The sequence below is a fragment of the Oncorhynchus masou genome, chromosome 21 (genome assembly GCF_036934945.1).
Source record: "Oncorhynchus masou masou isolate Uvic2021 chromosome 21, UVic_Omas_1.1, whole genome shotgun sequence".
Lineage (NCBI taxonomy): Eukaryota > Metazoa > Chordata > Actinopteri > Salmoniformes > Salmonidae > Oncorhynchus > Oncorhynchus masou.
The window spans coordinates 52,703,309-52,710,808 of NC_088232.1; the positions used below are offsets into that span (position 1 = coordinate 52,703,309).

A 7,500-nucleotide genomic window follows, 5' to 3' on the forward strand; every position below is an offset into this window, starting at 1 on the left:
TCTTAGTCACGCAATTATGATTCTAACTAATATAAGACTAGATACAGTATTACTCAAGTGAAACATTTAGCATGAAAACGAGTCGTCTCTCATTGAATGACAACAAACACTTCACTGAAGAATCCCAACTGTTGGCCAATCACAGAATCCCAACTGTTGGCCAATCACAGAATCCCAACTGTTGACCAATCACAGACGAAGGGTCGTAGACTTTGGCTTGTCTCAGAAAAACAATGTGTTCACAAACAGCCGGGAAAAACACTGCTGAAGGCCAAAACTAACAAAAAACGTCACACATTTTATTTCATTTTATTTAAACTTGATTTTGACGGGAAAGACATATTGAGCCCTAGGTCTCTTTTCCAAATGTGCCTTGTATTATACAATATAAAATGCATATTCAACACTTTCAACACACAACGCTTTGCACAATCTTGGCATTCTCTTAACCAGCATCATGAGGTAGTCACCTGGAATGCATTTAAATGGAGAGGTGTGCCTTATTAAAAGGTCATTTGTGAAATTTCTTTCCTTCTTAATACGTTTGAGCCAATCAGTTGTGTTGTGAGAAGGTAGCGTTGGTATACAGAAGATAACCCTATTTGGTAAAAGACCAAGTCCATATTATGGCAAGAACAGCTCAAATAAGCAAAGACAAACTACAGTCCATCATTACTTTAAGACATGAAGGTCAGTCAATCCGGACAATTTGATATTGTAAAAACCAGCAAGCACTATCACGAAAATGACTCTCATGAGGACCACCAAAAGAAAGGAATTCCCAGAGTCTCCTCTGCTGCAGAGGATACGTTCATTAGAGTTTAAGTAACAGATACACCTCAACATCAACTGTTCAGGCCTTCTTGGTCGAATTGCTGCAAAGAATCCAGTACTAAAGGACACCAATAAGAAGAACAGACTTGATTGGGCCAAGAAACACGAGCAATCTAAATCTGTCCTTTGGTCTGATGAGTCCAAATTTGAGATTTTTGGATCCAATCGCCGTGTCTTTGTGAAACGCAGAGGAGGTTAAACGCAGAGCTCAGCATATATGGGAACTCCTTCAAGACCATTGGAAAAGCATTCCTCATGAAGCTGGTTGAGAGAATGTCAAGAGTGTGCCAAGCTGTCATCAAGGCAGAGGGTGGCTACTTTGAAGAATCTAAAATAGAAAATATATTTTGATTTGTTTAACACTTTTTGCTACATGATTACATGATTAATATTAGTAATCATGTAGCAAAAAATATTATATTGTGGAATATATATATATATATATAAATATATATAGAAAATGGTACAAATAAAGAAAAACACTTGAATGAGTAAGTGTGTCCATTGACTGGTACTGTATATATATATATATATATATATATATATATATATATATATATATATATTATATATATATATGCAGTATATATACAGTACATTCGGAAAGTATTAAAGACCCCTTGAGTTTTTTCTCATTTTGTTACGTTACAGGCTTTTTTTTCTTAATTTGATAAAGAAAAAAATGTGTTCTCATCAATTTATACACAATACCTCATAATGACAAAGCAAAAACAGGTTTCTATGAATTTGTGCAAATGTATCAAATAAAAAAAATGGATGTATCACATATACACAATTATTTAGAACATTTACTCAGTACTTTGTTGAAGCACCTTTGGCAGCGATTACATCATTGAATCTTCTTGGGTATGATGCTACAAGCTTGGCACACCTGTATTTGGGGAGTTTCTCCCATTCATCTCTGCAGATCCTTTCAAGCTCTGTCAGGTTGGATGGGGAGCATCGCTGCACAGCTATTTTCAGGTCTATCCAGAGATGTTTAATCGGGTTGAAGTCCAGGTTCTGGCTGGGCCACTCAAGGACATTCAGAGATTTGCCCCGAAGCCACTCTTGCGTTGTCTTGGTTTGGTCCTTATCATGTTGGAAGATTAACCTTTGCATCAATCTGAGGCCCTCAGAGCTCTGGAGCAGGTTTTCATCAAGGATATCTCTGTAATTTGCTCCATTCATCTTTTCCTGAATCCTGACTAGTCTCTCAGTCCCTGCCACTGAAAACATCCCCGCAGCATGATGGTGTCACATCCATGCTTCACCATAAGGATGGTGCAAGGTTTCCTCCAGATGTGACGCCTGGCATTCGGGCTTTAGAGTTCAATCTTGGTTTCATCAGACCAGAGAATCTTGTTTCTCATGGTCTGAGAGTCCTTTGGACAAACTCCAAGCCGGCTGTCATGTGCCTTTTACTGAGGAGTGGCTTCCGTCTGGCCACTCTACCATAAAGGCCTGATTGGTGGAGTGCTGCAGAGATGGTTTTCCTTCTGGAAGGTTCTCTCATCTCCACAGAGGAACTGTCAGAGTGACCATCGGGTTCTTAGTCACCTCTCTGACCAAGGCCTCTCTCCCCCGATTTCAGGCGGCCAAACTCGGTGGTTCACAACTTTAAAAAGGGATCTGCAATTAAGCTCAAGGCTGTTGGATGGACGTTCTTATCTCTTCTCTTTCTTTCACCTTCTTCTTCTCTCGTATTTCATGTTCTTCTTCTCTCGTATTTCATGTTCTTCTTCTTCTCTCATATTTCATGTTCTTCTTCTTCTCTCATATTTCACCTTCTTCTTCTCTCATATTTCACCTTCTTCTCTCGTATTTCATGTTCTTCTTCTCTCATATTTCACCTTCTTCTTCTCTCATATTTCACCTTCTTCTTCTCTCGTATTTCATGTTCTTCTTCTTCTCTCATATTCCACGTTCTTTTCCTTCTCTCGTATTTAACATTCTTCTTATTTTCTATATTATTACCTTTATTGTGCTGTTGGGAAAGATCTAGCAGGTTAAGCATTTCAGTGGACTGTTTTACACCTGCTGTATCCTGTGCAAGTGACAATAAAACTTACCAGTAGATGTCACTAATTCTCCTACAGTAATAACTCTTCTGATGACAGTATCCCTCTCACCAGTAGGTGGCAGTCTTGGGTTAAGCCAGCATGAGTAACTGTCACACCCTTATCTGTTTCACCTGTCTTTGAGCTTGTCTCCACCCCCCTCCAGGTATCGCCCATCTTCCCCATTATCCCCTGTGTATTTATACCTGTGTTTTCTGTTTGTCTGTTGCCAGTCGTCTTATTTTGTCAGGTCTTTACCAGCGTGCTTTCCCGTCTTCCTGTTCTGTTTCCTAGTTTTTCCCAGTTCTGACCATTCTGCCTGCCTTGACCCCGGGCCTGCCTGCCATCCTGTACCTGCCTGACTCTGACCTGATTTACGAACCTCTGCCTGTCCTGACCCCGGGCCTGCCTGCCATCCTGTACCTGCCTGACTCTGACCTGATTTACGAACCTCTACCTGTCCTGACCCCGGGCCTGCCTGCCATCCTGTACCTGCCTGACTCTGACCTGATTTACGAACCTCTGCCTGTCCTGACCCCGGGCCTGCCTGCCATCCTGTACCTGCCTGACTCTGACCTGATTTACGAACCTCTGCCTGTCCTGACCCCGGGCCTGCCTGCCATCCTGTACCTGCCTGACTCTGACCTGATTTACGAACCTCTGCCTGTCCTGACCCCGGGCCTGCCTGCCATCCTGTACCTGCCTGACTCTGACCTGATTTACGAACCTCTACCTGTCCTGACCCCGGGCCTGCCTGCCATCCTGTACCTGCCTGACTCTGACCTGATTTACAAACCTCTGCCTGTCCTCGACCTGCCATTTGCCCCGTGTTTACAATAAATTATCTGAGAACTGGACTCTCCGCCTCCTGTGTCTGTATCTGGGTCATATCCTGAGTCAACTAACTATCTACTAACCCTTATCCCTGCCCTGTTCTAGCCTGCTACCACCTCGTACTCTACCCTACACCGTAGAGACTACTGCCCTATGTACATAGTCATTGAACACTGGTCACTTTAATAATGTTTACATACGGTTTTACACACTTCAAATGTATATACTGTATTCAAGTCATGGCTCATCCTGTACAACTACTGCTGTACAAACCTTTTCTATTCCTATACTGTCCATACTGTCTATACACACCATTATGTGTACCACTGGAGGCTGTTGAGGGGAGGACGGCTCATAATAATGACTGGAATGGAGTCAATGGAATGGAGTCAATGGAATGGAGTCAATGGAATGGAGTCAATGGAATGGAGTCAATGGAATGGAGTCAATGGAATGGCATCAAACACGTCAATCATGTTTCCATGTGGTTGATACTATTCCATTCACTCCTTTATTATGAGCCTTCCTCCCCTCAGCAGCCTCCACTGATGCATACACTCAGTGGCCAGTTTATTAGGTACACCCCCCCCCCCCTTTGCCTCCATAACAGCCTGAATTCCAGAGTGTGTCACAACCGGACGTGATTTGGAATCCGATAGGGCGGCGCACAATTGGCTAAGCGTCGTCCGGGTTAGGGATTGGCTGGGGTAGGCTGTCATTGTAAATACGAATTTGTTCTTAACTGACTTGCCTAGTTAATTAAAGGTTAAATATATATATATATATATATATATATATATATATATATATCTTTAACCTTTAATTAACTAGGCATATATATATATATATATATATATTTGGGGCATGTATTCTGCAAGGTATGGCGTTCCAACATTGCTCAATTGGTATCAAGGGACCTAACATGTGCCAGGAAAACATTCCCCTCACCATTCCACCGCCACCAGCATGTACTGTTGACACCAGGTAGAATGGGGCCATGGACTCTTGCTGCTTAGGCCAAATCCGGACTCTGCCGTCAGCACGACGGGATCCAGGCTACATCGAACCAGGCAAGGTTTCTCTACTCCTCAATTGTCCAGTGTTGTTGATGTTCATTGGAGCATCTTCTTCTTGTTTTTAGCTGATAGAAGTGGAACCCGGTGTGGTCGTCTCCTGCAATAGCCCATCGGTGACGAGGACCGACGAGTTGTGCGTTTGGAGATGCCGTTCTGCACACCACTGTTGTACTGTGCCGTTATTTGCCTGTTTGTGGGACGCCTGTTAGCTTGCACGACTCTTGTCCTTGTCCTTCCACCTCTCATCAACGAGCTGTTTCCACCCACAGGACTGCCGCTGACTGGACGTTTTTGTTTGTCCGTTCTCAGTAAACCCTAGACACTGTCGTTTTGGTCATGAAGTCAGTTTCGTCCAAAACTGAGATTAGAGAGATTATAGGAAAAAATGCTATGTTACGGAATGAAGGGAAGGGAACACGAACAGGTTTATTTGGTTATTTCAATCACGCCCAGATGCCCACCGCTGACAGCACCCAAGTAATCATTCATTTGGAGCGTAGCGGCACATGACCTGATTGTAATGCTCATTGTCAATTTGGTTTGACATTCACTATCCCTATAGGGCTCGTTAGGGACCATCAGTTAATGACACAATGGGACAATATTTTTGAAATGTCAATGGCTCCGAATTTCAATGACTTACAAACCTGAAACCAACTATAAATTGTAAAAATTCATGAAACATTTTATTATTATTTTTTTTACTAAAAGATGTGCAACGTATAAAATACTAATGTTGTCCCATTGACATTGACGGCCCCAGAGAAACCAACTCCCTCTGAGGCCAATTGGCGAAAGAAGTAGGCTAGCACGACCAAACCTCGACGACTCCAAGACACAAGACCTGCTTAGACTGTTTCAAGGTACCTAGAAGGGTGATTGGCTGTAACTGTGTTTAGGCAGAGTGAATGTGTGTGAGAACACACACAAAGAGACACCCAAATGAAACCCTTCTCCCGAGACAAACTCTCGTTTGACTTCAGTCACGGCCGCTGCAATATTTTTTATGTATTTAACCTTTATTTAACTAGGAAAGACAGTTGAAGAACAACATATTATTCTTAAGCCCCAAAACAAGACCAAACCAGGAAGTTAAGACTCCTTTAACCACTCTATTAAGTTACGGGTCAATTTGACCCATTTCCAGTTTTGAGTTGTCGAAAATAGAAGTTCACTTCTTTTCCTCATTTAGGGTCATGAACCTAACTTCAAAATGCGGACACACTGATGTGCTGTGGAAAGCCAGTGTAGATTTTGTATACAAACATAATGTTGTGTTGTCATTTTGACCCAGAGGCTTTCATGTGTATAGATATTTGCTCAGGTCCAAAATAAACATGTGTTTTGTTTTGACTGGTTCTGGTTGCACTTTTATACTTATATTTGGGTAAAAAAGGAGCTTTTCAAAGCTACTCCGCCCCTCCTCAACAAGACAGTAAAACCAGCACTACTAATGCAAGTAATGCAAGTACATTTGCAGAGAGCACACGCATGAATTATGTTCAACATGTGGAGAGAAAGACTGAAGGGATCATTTTAACCAATAGGGTCAAGTGTTACTGTTACTGGGATATACAAAGGAAAAAGAAAAATGTTTGTTTGTGAGAAAGGCAATATGTTTAACAAATAGTTCTTAAGTATTGAGTTTTTGAAATCAAATGTTGTTGTATTTCTTCTTTCTGAATGGTCTGACGAGACAAAATCAAGTTTTGGCAGTTTTTAATTGGCTCTTTGAATGTATTGAGTCGTGTTTTAAACTGTTAAACTGTCAAACTGTCCAACTGTCCAACTGTCCAACTGTCCAATTGTCCAACTGTCCAACTGTTCAACTGTCAAACTGTCCAACTGTCCAACTGTCCAACTGTCAAACTGTCAAACTGTCCAACTGTCCAACTGTCAAACTGTCAAACTGTCAAACTGTCCAACTGTCCAACTGTCCAACTACCCAATTGTCCAACTCTCCCATACCACAACTGACTAATGTTTTTCAGCACAAAGGGTTAAGTTGTGATGAGGATGTGTTGCAATCATGTGTTTATATCCTGAACTCATCACCACTGAGAGAAAGTAGTATGTGTTTTTGTTTGTGTGTGTGTGTGTGTGTGTGTGTGTGTGTGTGTGTGTGTGTGTGTGTGTGTGTGTGTGTGTGTGTGTGTGTGTGTGTGTGTGTGTGTGTGTGTGTGTGTGTGTGTGTGTGTGTGTGTGTGTGTGTGTGTGTGAGGGTGTGTGTGTGTGTGTGTGTGTGTGTGTACCTTTTTCCGTCTTCTGTCCTTCCTGGCCTTGTCATCATGCAGCCTGTCCTCTGATAGGCTACGATTGAGGTGGGCGGGGTTTTGAGAGAAGTACTGTGAACTGCCGTACCCATCACTCCTTAGCTTCTTGTCACACTCTGTAACATGCACACACACACACACACACACACACACACACACACACACACTGTTAACACGTTGATTATCACATAAGGAAGGAAATATTTAGAGAGAGTTCAACACTGTCTGCTGTGTCAAGGGCCTACAGTAGGACTGGAACAATGACAGATTTTTTTTTTTTCTCTCTCGCTCTCTCTCTCTCTCTCTCTCTCTCTCTCTCTCTCTCTCTCTCTCTCTCTCTCTCTCTCACTGAGCCTGACAAAGTACAGTCTCAGTGAGCACAGCCTTGCCATTGAGAAGGGTAGGCACAGGAAAACCTGGCTC

At 42.4% G+C, this 7,500-nt stretch overlaps 1 protein-coding gene across 1 annotated transcript in view; it reads right to left on the minus strand.

Moving 5' to 3' along the window:
- The window catches only part of LOC135507535 (NHS-like protein 1), a 21,369-nt gene extending 21,293 nt beyond the window's left edge, over positions 1 to 76 (minus strand). Inside the window, exon 1 of the mRNA XM_064927044.1 lies at positions 1 to 76. This exon is cut by the window's left edge and continues 376 nt beyond it. The gene's annotated coding sequence lies outside the window, so the exon portion shown is untranslated.
- Positions 77 to 7,500: the final 7,424 nt, after the last annotated feature.